Source organism: Apostichopus japonicus, chromosome 11 (genome assembly GCF_037975245.1).
Source record: "Apostichopus japonicus isolate 1M-3 chromosome 11, ASM3797524v1, whole genome shotgun sequence".
In the NCBI taxonomy this organism is placed as follows: Eukaryota; Metazoa; Echinodermata; class Holothuroidea; order Aspidochirotida; family Stichopodidae; genus Apostichopus; species Apostichopus japonicus.
In genome coordinates this window covers 12392016-12405301 of record NC_092571.1, presented here as the reverse complement: position 1 = coordinate 12405301, position 13286 = coordinate 12392016, and the positions used below count along the sequence as shown (strand labels likewise).

At 36.1% G+C, this 13286-nt stretch overlaps 22 non-coding genes across 22 annotated transcripts; all 22 read left to right on the top strand.

The window, feature by feature from the left end:
- Positions 1-240: 240 nt before the first annotated feature.
- Positions 241-311, top strand: Trnag-ccc (transfer RNA glycine (anticodon CCC)). Its single transcript has one exon. It is a non-coding gene; the product is annotated as a tRNA-Gly (tRNA).
- An 802-nt stretch (positions 312-1113) lies between these two features.
- On the top strand, positions 1114-1184 carry Trnag-gcc (transfer RNA glycine (anticodon GCC)). Its single transcript has one exon. It is a non-coding gene; the product is annotated as a tRNA-Gly (tRNA).
- A 797-nt stretch (positions 1185-1981) lies between these two features.
- Positions 1982-2052, top strand: Trnag-gcc (transfer RNA glycine (anticodon GCC)). The gene has a single exon. It is a non-coding gene; the product is annotated as a tRNA-Gly (tRNA).
- Positions 2053-2389: 337 nt separating this feature from the next.
- On the top strand, positions 2390-2460 carry Trnag-gcc (transfer RNA glycine (anticodon GCC)). The gene has a single exon. It is a non-coding gene; the product is annotated as a tRNA-Gly (tRNA).
- Positions 2461-2797: 337 nt separating this feature from the next.
- Trnag-gcc (transfer RNA glycine (anticodon GCC)) lies at positions 2798-2868 on the top strand. The gene has a single exon. It is a non-coding gene; the product is annotated as a tRNA-Gly (tRNA).
- A 396-nt stretch (positions 2869-3264) lies between these two features.
- Positions 3265-3335, top strand: Trnag-gcc (transfer RNA glycine (anticodon GCC)). The gene has a single exon. It is a non-coding gene; the product is annotated as a tRNA-Gly (tRNA).
- A 261-nt stretch (positions 3336-3596) lies between these two features.
- Positions 3597-3667, top strand: Trnag-gcc (transfer RNA glycine (anticodon GCC)). Its single transcript has one exon. It is a non-coding gene; the product is annotated as a tRNA-Gly (tRNA).
- A 591-nt stretch (positions 3668-4258) lies between these two features.
- Trnag-gcc (transfer RNA glycine (anticodon GCC)) lies at positions 4259-4329 on the top strand. The gene has a single exon. It is a non-coding gene; the product is annotated as a tRNA-Gly (tRNA).
- A 1951-nt stretch (positions 4330-6280) lies between these two features.
- On the top strand, positions 6281-6351 carry Trnag-gcc (transfer RNA glycine (anticodon GCC)). The gene has a single exon. It is a non-coding gene; the product is annotated as a tRNA-Gly (tRNA).
- Positions 6352-7144: 793 nt separating this feature from the next.
- Positions 7145-7215, top strand: Trnag-gcc (transfer RNA glycine (anticodon GCC)). The gene has a single exon. It is a non-coding gene; the product is annotated as a tRNA-Gly (tRNA).
- Positions 7216-8010: 795 nt separating this feature from the next.
- Trnag-gcc (transfer RNA glycine (anticodon GCC)) lies at positions 8011-8081 on the top strand. Its single transcript has one exon. It is a non-coding gene; the product is annotated as a tRNA-Gly (tRNA).
- Positions 8082-8343: 262 nt separating this feature from the next.
- On the top strand, positions 8344-8414 carry Trnag-gcc (transfer RNA glycine (anticodon GCC)). Its single transcript has one exon. It is a non-coding gene; the product is annotated as a tRNA-Gly (tRNA).
- A 260-nt stretch (positions 8415-8674) lies between these two features.
- Positions 8675-8745, top strand: Trnag-gcc (transfer RNA glycine (anticodon GCC)). The gene has a single exon. It is a non-coding gene; the product is annotated as a tRNA-Gly (tRNA).
- A 189-nt stretch (positions 8746-8934) lies between these two features.
- Trnag-gcc (transfer RNA glycine (anticodon GCC)) lies at positions 8935-9005 on the top strand. The gene has a single exon. It is a non-coding gene; the product is annotated as a tRNA-Gly (tRNA).
- Positions 9006-9198: 193 nt separating this feature from the next.
- Positions 9199-9269, top strand: Trnag-gcc (transfer RNA glycine (anticodon GCC)). Its single transcript has one exon. It is a non-coding gene; the product is annotated as a tRNA-Gly (tRNA).
- Positions 9270-9458: 189 nt separating this feature from the next.
- On the top strand, positions 9459-9529 carry Trnag-gcc (transfer RNA glycine (anticodon GCC)). The gene has a single exon. It is a non-coding gene; the product is annotated as a tRNA-Gly (tRNA).
- Positions 9530-11269: 1740 nt separating this feature from the next.
- Trnag-gcc (transfer RNA glycine (anticodon GCC)) lies at positions 11270-11341 on the top strand. Its single transcript has one exon. It is a non-coding gene; the product is annotated as a tRNA-Gly (tRNA).
- Positions 11342-11603: 262 nt separating this feature from the next.
- Positions 11604-11674, top strand: Trnag-gcc (transfer RNA glycine (anticodon GCC)). The gene has a single exon. It is a non-coding gene; the product is annotated as a tRNA-Gly (tRNA).
- Positions 11675-11934: 260 nt separating this feature from the next.
- Trnag-gcc (transfer RNA glycine (anticodon GCC)) lies at positions 11935-12006 on the top strand. Its single transcript has one exon. It is a non-coding gene; the product is annotated as a tRNA-Gly (tRNA).
- A 261-nt stretch (positions 12007-12267) lies between these two features.
- Trnag-gcc (transfer RNA glycine (anticodon GCC)) lies at positions 12268-12338 on the top strand. The gene has a single exon. It is a non-coding gene; the product is annotated as a tRNA-Gly (tRNA).
- A 259-nt stretch (positions 12339-12597) lies between these two features.
- On the top strand, positions 12598-12668 carry Trnag-gcc (transfer RNA glycine (anticodon GCC)). Its single transcript has one exon. It is a non-coding gene; the product is annotated as a tRNA-Gly (tRNA).
- A 261-nt stretch (positions 12669-12929) lies between these two features.
- On the top strand, positions 12930-13000 carry Trnag-gcc (transfer RNA glycine (anticodon GCC)). Its single transcript has one exon. It is a non-coding gene; the product is annotated as a tRNA-Gly (tRNA).
- Positions 13001-13286: the final 286 nt, after the last annotated feature.

Genomic DNA, 13286 nt, shown 5'->3' with positions numbered 1-13286 from the left:
CACAACAGCATCGTCAAATTCTTGATAACTGGCGCACATACCCAGTGGCTTTTGTCGGCTAATAACCATGGTTATAAAATTATAATATCCATTGCGTCAATCTGTCAAGGTTAGAAAGTGCGATTCCGCTGTCTATATATTTCAATATAAATTTTGATTTTGCATTTTCTTAGCGTAAGTCAAATAGTTCTAGTCTTTGAATGAAACAAATTTTAAAAACATACCTGTATTTATTTAACAGCATTGATGGTTCAGTGGTAGAATTCTCGCCTCCCACGCGGGAGGCCCGGGTTCGATTCCCGGTCAATGCAACTGCTTTTTTTTTTCCTTATTTTCTTCGACTGATGTGGTTGTGATGATAGTCTGGGTGGGGAGTGGTGGGGTATGGTAGTCGTGTGGTGAGCCCTTTCTTTCGAGTACTGGTGGGGGTGAGAGTGGTGGTGTGGATGGCGGTGATGTTGTATGGTGGGGTAGTGGTGGTGTGGTGATATGGTGGTGTAGTGAGTCCTTTCTTTCGAATACATTTGTAATCGAATGCATCTCAATATTATAAGCTCAAGAGAACTAATTACAGGCAGTCGCGAATCAATACAACATACCCATGTACCGTAAGTTGTCCGTCACACATTCAATTTTTTAAAAGGGCCGGGAACTTTTCAGGATTCTCACAAATACGTCTGCGACCATCTTGTTTGAGGAAGACACAAGATATTTTGATACTGTGTAGTCCCCGTGCAGAACTTTTAACAGCAACTCCGACCCCCCCCCCCCCTCAAACCGCCACCACCAAGAGCATCACCACCAATATGATACCGTTATTAGACTACTATAGCGCACACCACCAACAACATCACCACCAATCATACAGTTATTGGACTACTAGTATAGCGCACACACCGAAAACTTCACCATGCAAAAGGAATCCGTAACAAAGTACCGTAATATTTACTCTGTTATTCATGACGTCATTTGTAAAATTGTAGGAATTTCGATTTCACTTTGTTTTTGGTCACTTTCATATTATTTTCATATTTCAAGTTTTAACACAACTCAAAACGTTATAGTTTTAAACTAAAAGAAGAAACTGTTAATACATTTCCAACTTTTTCATCTGCATTGATGGTTCAGTGGTAGAATTCTCGCCTGCCACGCGGGAGGCCCGGGTTCGATTCCCGGTCAATGCAACTGCCTTTTTTTTTACCTTATTTTCTTCGACGGATGTGGTTGTGGTGATAGTCTGGGTGGGGAGTGGTGGGGTATGGTAGTCGTGTGGTGAGCCCTTTCTTTCGAGTACTGGTAGGGGTGGGAGTGGTGGTCAGGATGGCGGTGATGTTGTATGGTGGGGTAGTGGTGGTGTGGTGATATGGTGATGTAGTGAGTCCTTTCTTTCGAATACATTTGTAATCGAATGCATCTCAATATTATAAGCTCAAGAGAACTAATTACAGGCAGTCGCGAATCTATACAACATACCCATGTACCGTAAGTTGTCCGTCACACATTCAATTTTTTAAAAGGGGAACTTTTCAGGTGTCTCACAAATACGTCTGCGACCATCTTGTTTGAGGAAGACACAAGATATTTTGATACTGTGTAGTCCCCGTGCAGAACTTTTAACAGCAACTCCGACCCCCCCCCCCCTCAAACCGCCACCACCAAGAGAATCACCACCAATATGATACCGTTATTAGACTACTATAGCGCACACCACCAACAACACCACCACCAATCATACAGATATTTGACTACTAGTATAGCGCACACACCGAAACTTCACCATGCAAAAGGAATCCGTAACAAAGTACCGTAATATTTACTCTGTTATTCATGACGTCATTTGTAAAATTGGAGGAATTTCGATTTCACTTTGTTTTTGGTCACTTTAATATTATTTTCATATTTCAAGTTTTAACACTACTCAAAACGTTATAGTTTTAAACTAAAAGAAGGTAATGTTAATAAATGTCCATCTTTTTCATCTGCATTGATGGTTCAGTGGTAGAATTCTCGCCCGCCACGCGGGAGGCCCGGGTTCAATTCCCGGTCAATGCAAATCTTTATTGTCTTATTATATCTTTTCCACAGCGATATGAGCTCTTCTTTTCAAAATGCGTTTAAAGACATGTAACCTTTTTAATCACTGTTATTCATTTTCATATTTCATTTCTTTGCACAATTCAAAACGTTAATAGTTTTAAACTAAAAGAAGAAAGTGTTAATACATAGCACCACGTGTTAATACTTTGCACCAATCTAAACGTTATAGTTTTAAACTAAAAGAAGAAAGTGTTAATACATTGCACCACGTGTTAATACTTTGCACCAATCAAAACGTTATAGTTTAAAACTAAAAGAAGAAAGCGTTAATACATTTCCAACTTTTTCATATGCATTGATGGTTCAGTGGTAGAATTCTCGCCTGCCACGCGGGAGGCCCGGGTTCGATTCCCGGTCAATGCAAATCTTTATTGTCTTATTATATCTTTTCCACAGGGATACGAGCTCTTCTTTTCAAAATGCGTTTAAAGACATGTAACCTTTTTAATCACTGTAATTCATTTTCATATTTCATTTCTTTGCACAATTCAAAACGTTAATAGTTTTAAACTAAAAGAAGAAAGTGTTAATACATTGCACCACGTGTTAATACTTTGCACCAATCTAAACGTTATAGTTTTAATGTAAAAGAAGAAAGTGTTAATACATTGCACCACGTGTTAATACTTTGCACCAATCAAACCGTTATAGTTTTAAACTAAAAGAAGAAAGTGTTAATACATTTCCAACTTTTTCATCTGCATTGATGGTTCAGTGGTAGAATTCTCGCCTGCCACGCGGGAGGCCCGGGTTCGATTCCCGGTCAATGCAAATCTTTATTTTCTTATTATATCTTTTCCACAGGTGTATGAGCTCTTCTTTTTAAAATCCGTATAAAGACATGTAACTTTTTAGTCACTATAATATTATTTTCATATTTCATTTTTTAGCACAATTCAAGACGTTACAGTCTGAAACAAAAACAATAAAATTTTGATAAATTTCCAACCTATCATATGCATTGATTCCCGGTAAATTCAAATCTTGATTTTCTTATTATATCTTTTCCACAGGGATATGAGCTCTTCTTTTCAAAATCCGTATATAGACATGTAACTTTTTAGTCACTGTAATATTATTTTCATATTTCATTTCTTAACTCAATTCAAAACATGATAGTCTGAAACAAAAACAACCAAATTTTAATAAATTTCTAATCTATCATATGCATTGATGGTTCAGTGGTAGAATTCTCGCCTGCCACGCGGGAGGCCCGGGTTCGATTCCCGGTCAATGCAAATCTTTATTTTCTTATTATATCTTTTCCACAGGGATACGAGCTCTACTTTTCAAAATGCGTTTAAAGACATGTAACCTTTTAAAAGCTGTAATTCATTTTCATATTTCATTTCTTTGCACAATTCAAAACGTTATAGTTTTAAACCAAAAGAAGAAAGTGTTAATACATTGCAACAAGTGTTAATACTTTGCACAAATCAAAACGTTATAGTTTTAAACTAAAAGAAGAAAGCGTTAATACATTTCCAACTTTTTCATCTGCATTGATGGTTCAGTGGTAGAATTCTCGCCTGCCACGCGGGAGGCCCGGGTTCGATTCCCGGTCAATGCAAATCTTTATTGTCTTATTATATCTTTTCCACAGGGATACGAGCTCTACATTTCAAAATGCGTATAAAGACATGTAACCTTTTTAATCACTATAATTCATTTTCATATTTCATTTCTTTGCATCATTCAAAACGTTATAGTTTTAAACTAAAAGAAGAAAGTGTTAATTTGATTTGATTTGATTTATTTTGTTTTTTCACGTGCAAATATACAAGGTGAAAGGAAGTCTTCTATAAAGCATACAATAGCTTAACAATGTAGAAGACTCCCTGAAGAAAGAAAAGAGAAGAAAAAATTAAAGATCAAATTAAACGTTTCGACAATAAATCAATTATATGATATTGTTAATACATTGCACCACGTGTTCATACTTTGCACCAATCAAAACGTTATAGTTTCAAACTAAAAGAAGAAAGTGTTAATACATTGCACCACGTGTTAATACTTTACACCAATCTAAACGTTATAGTTTTAAACTAAAAGAAGAAAGTGTTAATACATTGCACCACGTGTTAATACTTTACACCAATCTAAACGTTATAGTTTTAAGCTAAAAGAAGAAAGTGTTAATACATTTCCAACTTTTTCATCTGCATTGATGGTTCAGTGGTAGAATTCTCGCCTGCCACGCGGGAGGCCCGGGTTCGATTCCCGGTCAATGCAAATCTTTATTTTCTTATTATATCTTTTCCACAGGTGTATGAGCTCTTCTTTTCAAAATCCGTATAAAGACATGTAACTTTTTAGTCACTATAATATTATTTTCATATTTCATTTTTTAGCACAATTCAAGACGTTACAGTCTGAAACAAAAACAATAAAATTTTGATAAATTTCCAACCTATCATATGCATTGATTCCCGGTCAATTCTAATCTTGATTTTCTTATTATATCTTTTCCACAGGGATATGAGCTCTTCTTTTCAAAATCCGTATATAGACATGTAACTTTTTAGTCACTGTAATATTATTTTCATATTTCATTTCTTAACTCAATTCAAAACATGATAGTCTGAAACAAAAACAACCAAATTTTAATAAATTTCTAATCTATCATATGCATTGATGGTTCAGTGGTAGAATTCTCGCCTGCCACGAGGGAGGCGAATTTTTTCCCAAACAGGTTTGCAATTACGGAGTTTTCAGCCAATCCGATTGCTCGTGACGTCAGCATCAATAATGACCATCGTTTGGAAGTTCGAAGACATACACTGAGTTACACTGACACTTAATAAAGTCTTGTTACGCGGTTTCCCTGCAAACGCACTAACTTTACTTTTAATGCTTGGATAACATGTTGACCTTACTTATAATCCATACGCTACATTCTATCGGGTTCGTGTTTACGTCATCCAAGATTCTTATGTTTGATTATTTCATTCTTATTAAACTAGGCTATGTGCAATGTTTTTAGGGTCACCTTTTAGCGTACTAGACTATAGTCTCTTTTCTCTTATGCATATTATCATTATTTTTTATCTGTTTAGGAGCAGTATATTGCTTTTTAGGTGCCTTTTAAAGTTTAATTGTTTTCAAAATTGAATTTTGATCCTTTCGTTTTTGATCCGTTAGACTGTCGTATAGGTTTTTCAATTTTTCATTTTTAGGTTTAAATTCCTATTAGTTTCGATTCTTATAGTTTGACCATTTTCGAGAGTTTGATTCTTATTCCTTCAGTCAGTTGCAATTCTTATTTTTCTTAATAGTTTGACTTCTTATTATCCTATTATATTAATATGTGCAATTCATAGTATGGTATCCTTTTTGTGTATTTTTATGTATACTATTTGTATTATTCTTATTCCATCTTATCATTGTATATTGTCTTATTGCGAGCATTTAATTGCCCATTTTTGGTGCTTAATAAAGTTTATTTGAATTTGAATTTGAGTTTGAATTTGAATTTCATCAGCCGTTCTATTGAAATCGGAATTCGTTTCGTGGAATGGGTAGGCCTACACCAAAATCAACTTCACGACGCGAGCACAGTCATGAATATACGCAAAACAGTATAGTGTACAGTATGATATATTTCCGTCACTGCACTGTGTACACAGTTATAATACATATATGCCTACAGCGCATGTGTTATGTACCCCTGTACGAAACTTTGTGCGATGTTATCGATTAATGCCTTCACAAAAATCTTCGATCAAAGTAGATCATACAATACTAGTGTGCTCAATATGTCTAAACCAATTCCAAACACATCTACATATATTTTCGAAAAACTGCGGGTAATTTTGAACGGGTATCTTTTCTTCGTTGCAACGAATGGATGCAGACATTTTGATAACCTCGAAGTGAAGGTTATGACGTAACTTTTCAGACCAATCATGAGCGACTATTAACACACAATTGCAGACCTGTTTGGGGAAACAAATACGCAAGCGGGAGGCCCGGGTTCGATTCCCGGTCAATGCAAATCTTTATTTTCTTATTATATCTTTTCCACAGGGATATGAGTTCTTCTTTTCAAAATGCGTATAAAGACATGTTACTTTTTGGTCACTATAATATTATTTTCATAATTCATTTCTTAGCACAATTCAAGACGTTACAGTCTGAAACAAAAACAACCAAATTTAAATAAATTTCCATCCTATCATAATATGGATTGATGGTTCAGTGGTAGAATTCTCGCCTGCCACGCGGGAGGCCCGGGTTCGATTCCCGGTCAATGCAACTGCTTTTATTTTTATTTATTTTTCTCTTCGGCGGACGAGGTTGTGGTGATGGTCTGTGCGGAGTGGTGGGGTATGGTAGTGGTGTGGTGAACCCTTTCTTTCAAGTACTGGTGGGGTGGGAGTAGTTGTGTGGATGGCGATGGTGTACAGTGGGGTAGTGGAGGTGTGGTGATATGGTGGTGTGGTGAGTCCTTTCTTTCGAGTACATTTGTAATCGAATGCATCTCAATATTACAAGCGCAAGAGAACTAATTACAGGCAGTCGCGAATCTATACAACATACCCATGTACCGTAACATGTCCGTCACACATTCCAATTTTCAATAGGGGAACTTTTTAGGTTTCTCACAAATACGTCGGGACCATCTTGTTTGAGGAAGACACAAGATATTTTGATACTGTGTAGTCCCCGTGCAGAACTTTAAACAGCAACTCCGACCCCCCCCCCCCTCAAACCGCCACCACCAAGAGCATCACCACCAATATGATACCGTTATTAGACTACTATAGCGCACACCACCAACAACATCACCACCAATCATACAGTTATTGGACTACTAGTACAGCGCACACACCGAAAACTTCACCATGCAAAAGGAATCCGTAACAAAGTACCGTAATATTTACTCTGTTATTCATGACGTCATTTGTAAAATTGTAGGAATTTCGATTTCACGTTGTTTTTGGTCACTTTAATATTATTTTCATATTTCAAGTTTTAACACAACTCAAAACGTTATAGTTTTAAACTAAAAGAAGGTAATGTTAATAAATTTCCAACTTTTTCATCTGCATTGATGGTTCAGTGGTAGAATTCTCGCCTGCCACGCGGGAGGCCCGGGTTCGATTACCGGGCAAGGCAAATCTTTTTTTTTTACCTGATTTTCTTCGACTGATGTGGTTGTGGTGATAGTCTGGGTGGGGATTGGTGGGGTATGGTGGTCGTGTGGTGAGCCCTTTCTTTCGAGTACTGGTAGGGGTGGGAGTGGTGGTGTGGATGGCGGTGATGTTGTATGGTGGGGTAGTGGTGGTGTGGTGATATGGTGCTGAAGTGAGTCCTTTCTTTCGAATACATTTGTAATCGAATGCATCTCAATATTATAAGCTCAAGAGAACTAATTATAGGCAGTCGCGAATCTATGCAACATACCCATGTACCGTAAGTTGTCCGTCACACATTCAATTTTTTTAAAGGGGAACTTTTCAGGTTTCTCACAAATACGTCGGGACCATCTTGTTTGAGGAAGACACATGATATTTTGATACTGTGTAGTCCCCGTGCAGAACTTTTAACAGCAACTCCGACCCCCCCCCCCTCAAACCGCCACCACCAAGAGCATCACCACCAATATGATACCGTTATTAGACTACTATAGCGCACACCACCAACAACATCACCACCAATCATACAGTTATTGGACTACTAGTACAGCGCACACACCGAAAACTTCACCATGCAAAAGGAATCCGTAACAAAGTACCGTAATATTTACTCTGTTATTCATGACGTCATTTGTAAAATTGTAGGAATTTCGATTTCACTTTGTTTTTGGTCACTTTAATATTATTTTCATATTTCAAGTTTCAACACAACTCAAAACGTTATAGTTTTAAACTAAAAGAAGGTAATGTTAATAAATTTCCAACTTTTTCATCTGCATTGATGGTTCAGTGGTAGAATTCTCGCCTGCCACGCGGGAGGCCCGGGTTCGATTCCCGGTCAATGCAAATCTTTATTTTCTTATTAAATCTTTTCCACAGGGATACGAGCTCTACTTTTTAAAATGCGTATAAAGACATGTAACCTTTTTAATCGCTGTAATTCATTTTCATATTTCATTTCTTAGCACAATTCAAAACGTTATAGTTTTAAACTAAAAGAAGAAAGTGTTAATACATTGCACCATGTGTTAATACTTTGCACCAATCTAAACGTTATAGTTTTAAACTAAAAGAAGAAAGCGTTAATACATTTCCAACTTTTTCATATGCATTGATGGTTCAGTGGTAGAATTCTCGCCTGCCACGCGGTGAGCCCGGGTTCGATTCCCGGTCAATGCAAATCTTTATTTTCTTATTAAATCTTTTCCACAGGGATATGAGCTCTACTTTACAAAATGCGTATAAAGACTTGTAACCGTTTTAATCACTGTAATTTATTTCATATATCATTTCTTTGCACAACTCAAATGTTATAGTTTTAAACTAAAAAAGGAATGTGTTAATACATTGCACCACGTGTTAATACTTTGTACCAATCAAAACGTTATAGTTTTAAACTAAATGAAGAAAGTGTAAATACATTTCCAGCTTTTTCATCTGCATTGATGGTTCAGTGGTAGAATTCTCGCCTGCCACGCGGGAGGCCCGGGTTCGATTCCCGGTCAATGCAAATCTTTATTTTCTTATTATATCTTTTCCACAGGGATATGAGCTCTTCTTTTCAAAGTGCGTATAAAGACATTTAACCTTTATAGTCACTATCATATTATTTTTATATTTCATTTCTTTGCACAATTCAAAATTTTATAGTTTTAAACTAACAGAAGAAAGTGTTAATACATTTCCAACTTTTTCATATGCATTGATGGTTCAGTGGTAGAATTCTCGCCTGCCACGCGGGAGGCCCGGGTTCGATTCCCGGTCAATGCAAATCTTTATTTTCTTATTATATCTTTTTTCCACAGGGATATGAGCTCTTCTTTTCAAAATGCCTATAAAGACATTTAACCTTTTTAGTCACTATCATATTATTTTCATATTTCATATTTCTTTGCACAATTCAAAACGTTATAGTTTTAAACTAAAAGAAGAAAGCGTTAACACATTTCCAACTTTTTCATCTGCATTGATGGTTCAGTGGTAGAATTCTCGCCTGCCACGCGGGAGGCCCGGGTTCGATTCCCGGTCAATGCAAATCTTTATTTTCTTACTATATTTTTTCCACGGGGATATGAGCTCTTCTTTTCACAATGCGTATAAAGACATTTAACCTTTTTAGTCACTATAATATTATTTTCATATTTCATTTCTTTGCACAATTCAAAACGTTATAGTTTTAAACTAAAAGAAGAAAGTGTTAACACATTTCCAACTTTATCATCTGCATTGATGGTTCAGTGGTAGAATTCTCGCCTGCCACGCGGGAGGCCCGGGTTCGATTCCCGGTCAATGCAAATCTTTATTTTCTCATTATATCTTTTCCACAGGGATATGAGCTCTTCTTTTCAAAATCCGTATAAAGACCTGTAAATTTTTAGTCACTATAATATTATTTCATATATCACTGTAAATAGCTCTATTTCTGTTTCTTCTTCTCTCCCATCCTAGTGGTTATGTAATAGGAACGCCTATACTCTTCCACATCCTGTGCTCATATTCCCCTGTATAATTAGTAGTGAGACAGTGGCAACAGTACTTTCTTTGTTCTGCCAAAGTTGCTGGTTGCAGTAAACATCTCCTCTTCTTCCTTTCTTTTCTTAGATAAGGGATGCTTTGTCTTACTTGTTTCAGTTATAGGATAGACATTTGTATGCAGATTTAGTCTGTGTAATTAGCCCTGATTGGTTCTGAGTGTTACTCTTGGTATCTAGGGTGTGTATAGACCAATGAGAGGTGTTGTGAAGGTCACATGTTGTTACCCTGTGGTTTAGGAGCTTCCTCCAAGGTGTTTTAGGAGAGAGAGGCAGTTTGGTTGTCAGCCAGTCAACAGGGCATGTTTGTATATTAGCCACCCTTGACATCATGTACAGTAGTCTGTACACTACAGTATACTTATATAAAAATAAAGAAGTTGTCTTTCTTGTGCTTAAAGAATACATATTTATCTACATTCATATAACTTTTGCTGTCCGAGGAATTAACTGTATATAATTGATTTGCTGTACGTTTGTAAACATTATTTCATCGTTTTAATGGATTATATGGAACTGAGAGCTGTGTTCTGCTAGTTGCCATTTTGTATTTACATATCTTTTACCTGGACTTCACCTACTCTTTTACCTTGACTCCACCTATCTTGTACCTGGACTTTATACCTACTCTCCTTGGGAAGAAAATTTCTTTGATCTATTTATTTATTGGAGTATTCCTGGAGCTCTCACTCATATCTATTTTCACTGGAGTATATTCACGGAACTCTTACCACTCACCTTCTATTTCGTACTATCGGACATTTATTAAACCTTTCATCACCGTGCCTACCAGTTATTCAACAACCTTGCTGTGCCGTGCTGCTGGACTATACAGACCCGCCCGCCAGATAAGCTCTATCTCTTTTTTATTAATGTGCACATACATGTATTAGTCTTGTGGCCAAGTTGACACCCTTAGTTGTTTATATCAATATCTCTAGTTTTCATTGTTGATACAAGTGTAATTGTGTAACAGTAAAGAGTACTTATACCAAGATGTCTTATGTTGCATAGTTTCATGTGTGTTAAGACCGAGCAATATAACTACTTATATACCTAACAGCCAGTCTTATTCTTGTTTTAGCCTATTGTGTTTGTAATACAGTGGTCAGCTGTCTCCACACATCGTGACCACTATAGGGGGATTCCCAATAATCCTGTTGTACAGCTAGCTGCTGACAAGAACCCCATATCCCGCAACTCTTACATCACTTCTTAGCACAATTCAAGACGTTACAGTCTGAAACAAAAACAACAACATTTTTATATATTTCCAACCTATCAGATGCATTAATGGTTCGATTCCCGGTAAATGCAAATCTTTATTTTCTGATTATATCTTTTCCACAGGGATACGAGCTCTTCTTTTCAAAATCCGTATAAAGGCCTGTAACTTTTTAGTCACTATCATATTATTTCATATTTCATTTCTTAGCACAATTCAAGACGTTACAGTTTAAACTAAAAGCAGAAAGCGTTAATACATTCCCAACTTTTTCATATGCATTGATGGTTTCGTGGTAGAATTCTCGCCTGCCACGCGGGAGGCCCGGGTTTCGATTCCCGGTCAATGCAAATCTTTATTTTCTTATTATAACTTTTCCACAGGGATACGAGCTCTACTTTTCAAAATGCGTTTAAAGACATGTAACCTTTTTAATCACTGTAATTCATTTTCATATTTCATTTCTTTGCACAATTCAAAACGTTATAGTTTTAAACTAAAAGAAGGTAATGTTAATACATTGCACCACGTGTTAATACTTTGCACCAATCAAAACGTTATAGTTTTAAACTAAAAGAAGGTAATGTTAATAAATTTCCAACTTTTTCATATGCATTGATGGTTCAGTGGTAGAATTCTCGCCTGCCACGCGGTGAGCCCGGGTTCGATTCCCGGTCAATGCAAATCTTTATTTTCTTATTAAATCTTTTCCACAGGGATATGAGCTCTACTTTACAAAATGCGTATAAAGACTTGTAACCGTTTTAATCACTGTAATTTATTTCATATATCATTTCTTTGCACAATTCAAATGTTATAGTTTTAAACTAAAAAAGGAATGTGTTAATACATTGCACCACGTGTTAATACTTTGTACCAATCAAAACGTTATAGTTTTAAACTAAAAGAAGAAAGTGTAAATACATTTCCAGCTTTTTCATCTGCATTGATGGTTCAGTGGTAGAATTCTCGCCTGCCACGCGGGAGGCCCGGGTTTCGATTCCCGGTCAATGCAAATCTTTATTTTCTTATTATATCTTTTCCACAGGGATACGAGTTCTACTTTTCAAAATGCGTATAAAGACTTGTAACCGTTTTAATCACTGTTATTCATTTCATATTACATTTCTTTGCACAATTCAAAACGTTATAGTTTTAAACTAAAAGAAGAAATTGTTAATACATTGCACCACGTGTTAATACTTTGTACCAATCAAAACGTTATAGTTTTAAACTAAAAGAAGAAAGCGTTAATACATTTCCAACTTTTTCATATGCATTGATGGTTCAGTGGTGAAATTCTCGCCTGCCACGCGGGAGGCCCGGGTTCGATTCCCGGTCAATGCAAATCTTTAGTTTCTTATTATATCTTTTCCACAGGGATACGAGCTCTACTTTTCAAAATGCGTTTAAAGACATGTAACATTTTTAATCACTGTAATTTATTTCATATTTCATTTCTTTGCACAATTCAAAACGTTATAGTTTTAAACTAAAAGAAGAAAGTGTTAACATTGCACCACGTGTTAATACTTTACAACCATCAAAACGTTATAGTTTTAAACTAAAAGAAGAAAGCGTTAATACATTTCCAACTTTTTCATCTGCATTGATGGTTCAGTGGTAGAATTCTCGCCTGCCACGCGGGAGGCCCGGGTTCGATTCCCGGTCAATGCAAATCTTTATTTTCTTATTATATCTTTTCCACAGGGATACGAGCTCTACTTTTCAAAATGCGTATAAAGACTTGTAACCTTTTTAATCACTGTAATTTATTTCATATTTCATTTCTTTGCACAATTCAAAACGTTATAGTTTTAAACTAAAAGAAGAAAGTGTTAATACATTGCACCACGTGTTAATACTTTGTACCAATCAAAACGTTATAGTTTTAAACTAAAAGAAGAAAGCGTTAATACATTTCCAACTTTTTCATCTGCATTGATGGTTAAGTGGTAGAATTCTCGCCTGCCACGCGGGAGGCCCCGGTTCGATTCCCGGTCAATGCAAATCTTTATTGTCTTATTATATCTTTTCCACAGGGATACGAGCTCTACTTTTCAAAATGCGTATAAAGACTTGTAACCGTTTTAATCACTGTAAATTATTTCATATTTCATTTCTTAGCACAATTCAAAACGTTATAGTTTTAAACTAAAAGAAGAAAGTATTAATACATTGCACCACGTGTTAATACTTTGCACCAATCAAAACGTTATAGTTTTAAACTAAAAGAAGAAAGTGTTAATACATTGCACCACGTGTTAATACCTTGCACCAATCAAAACGTTATGG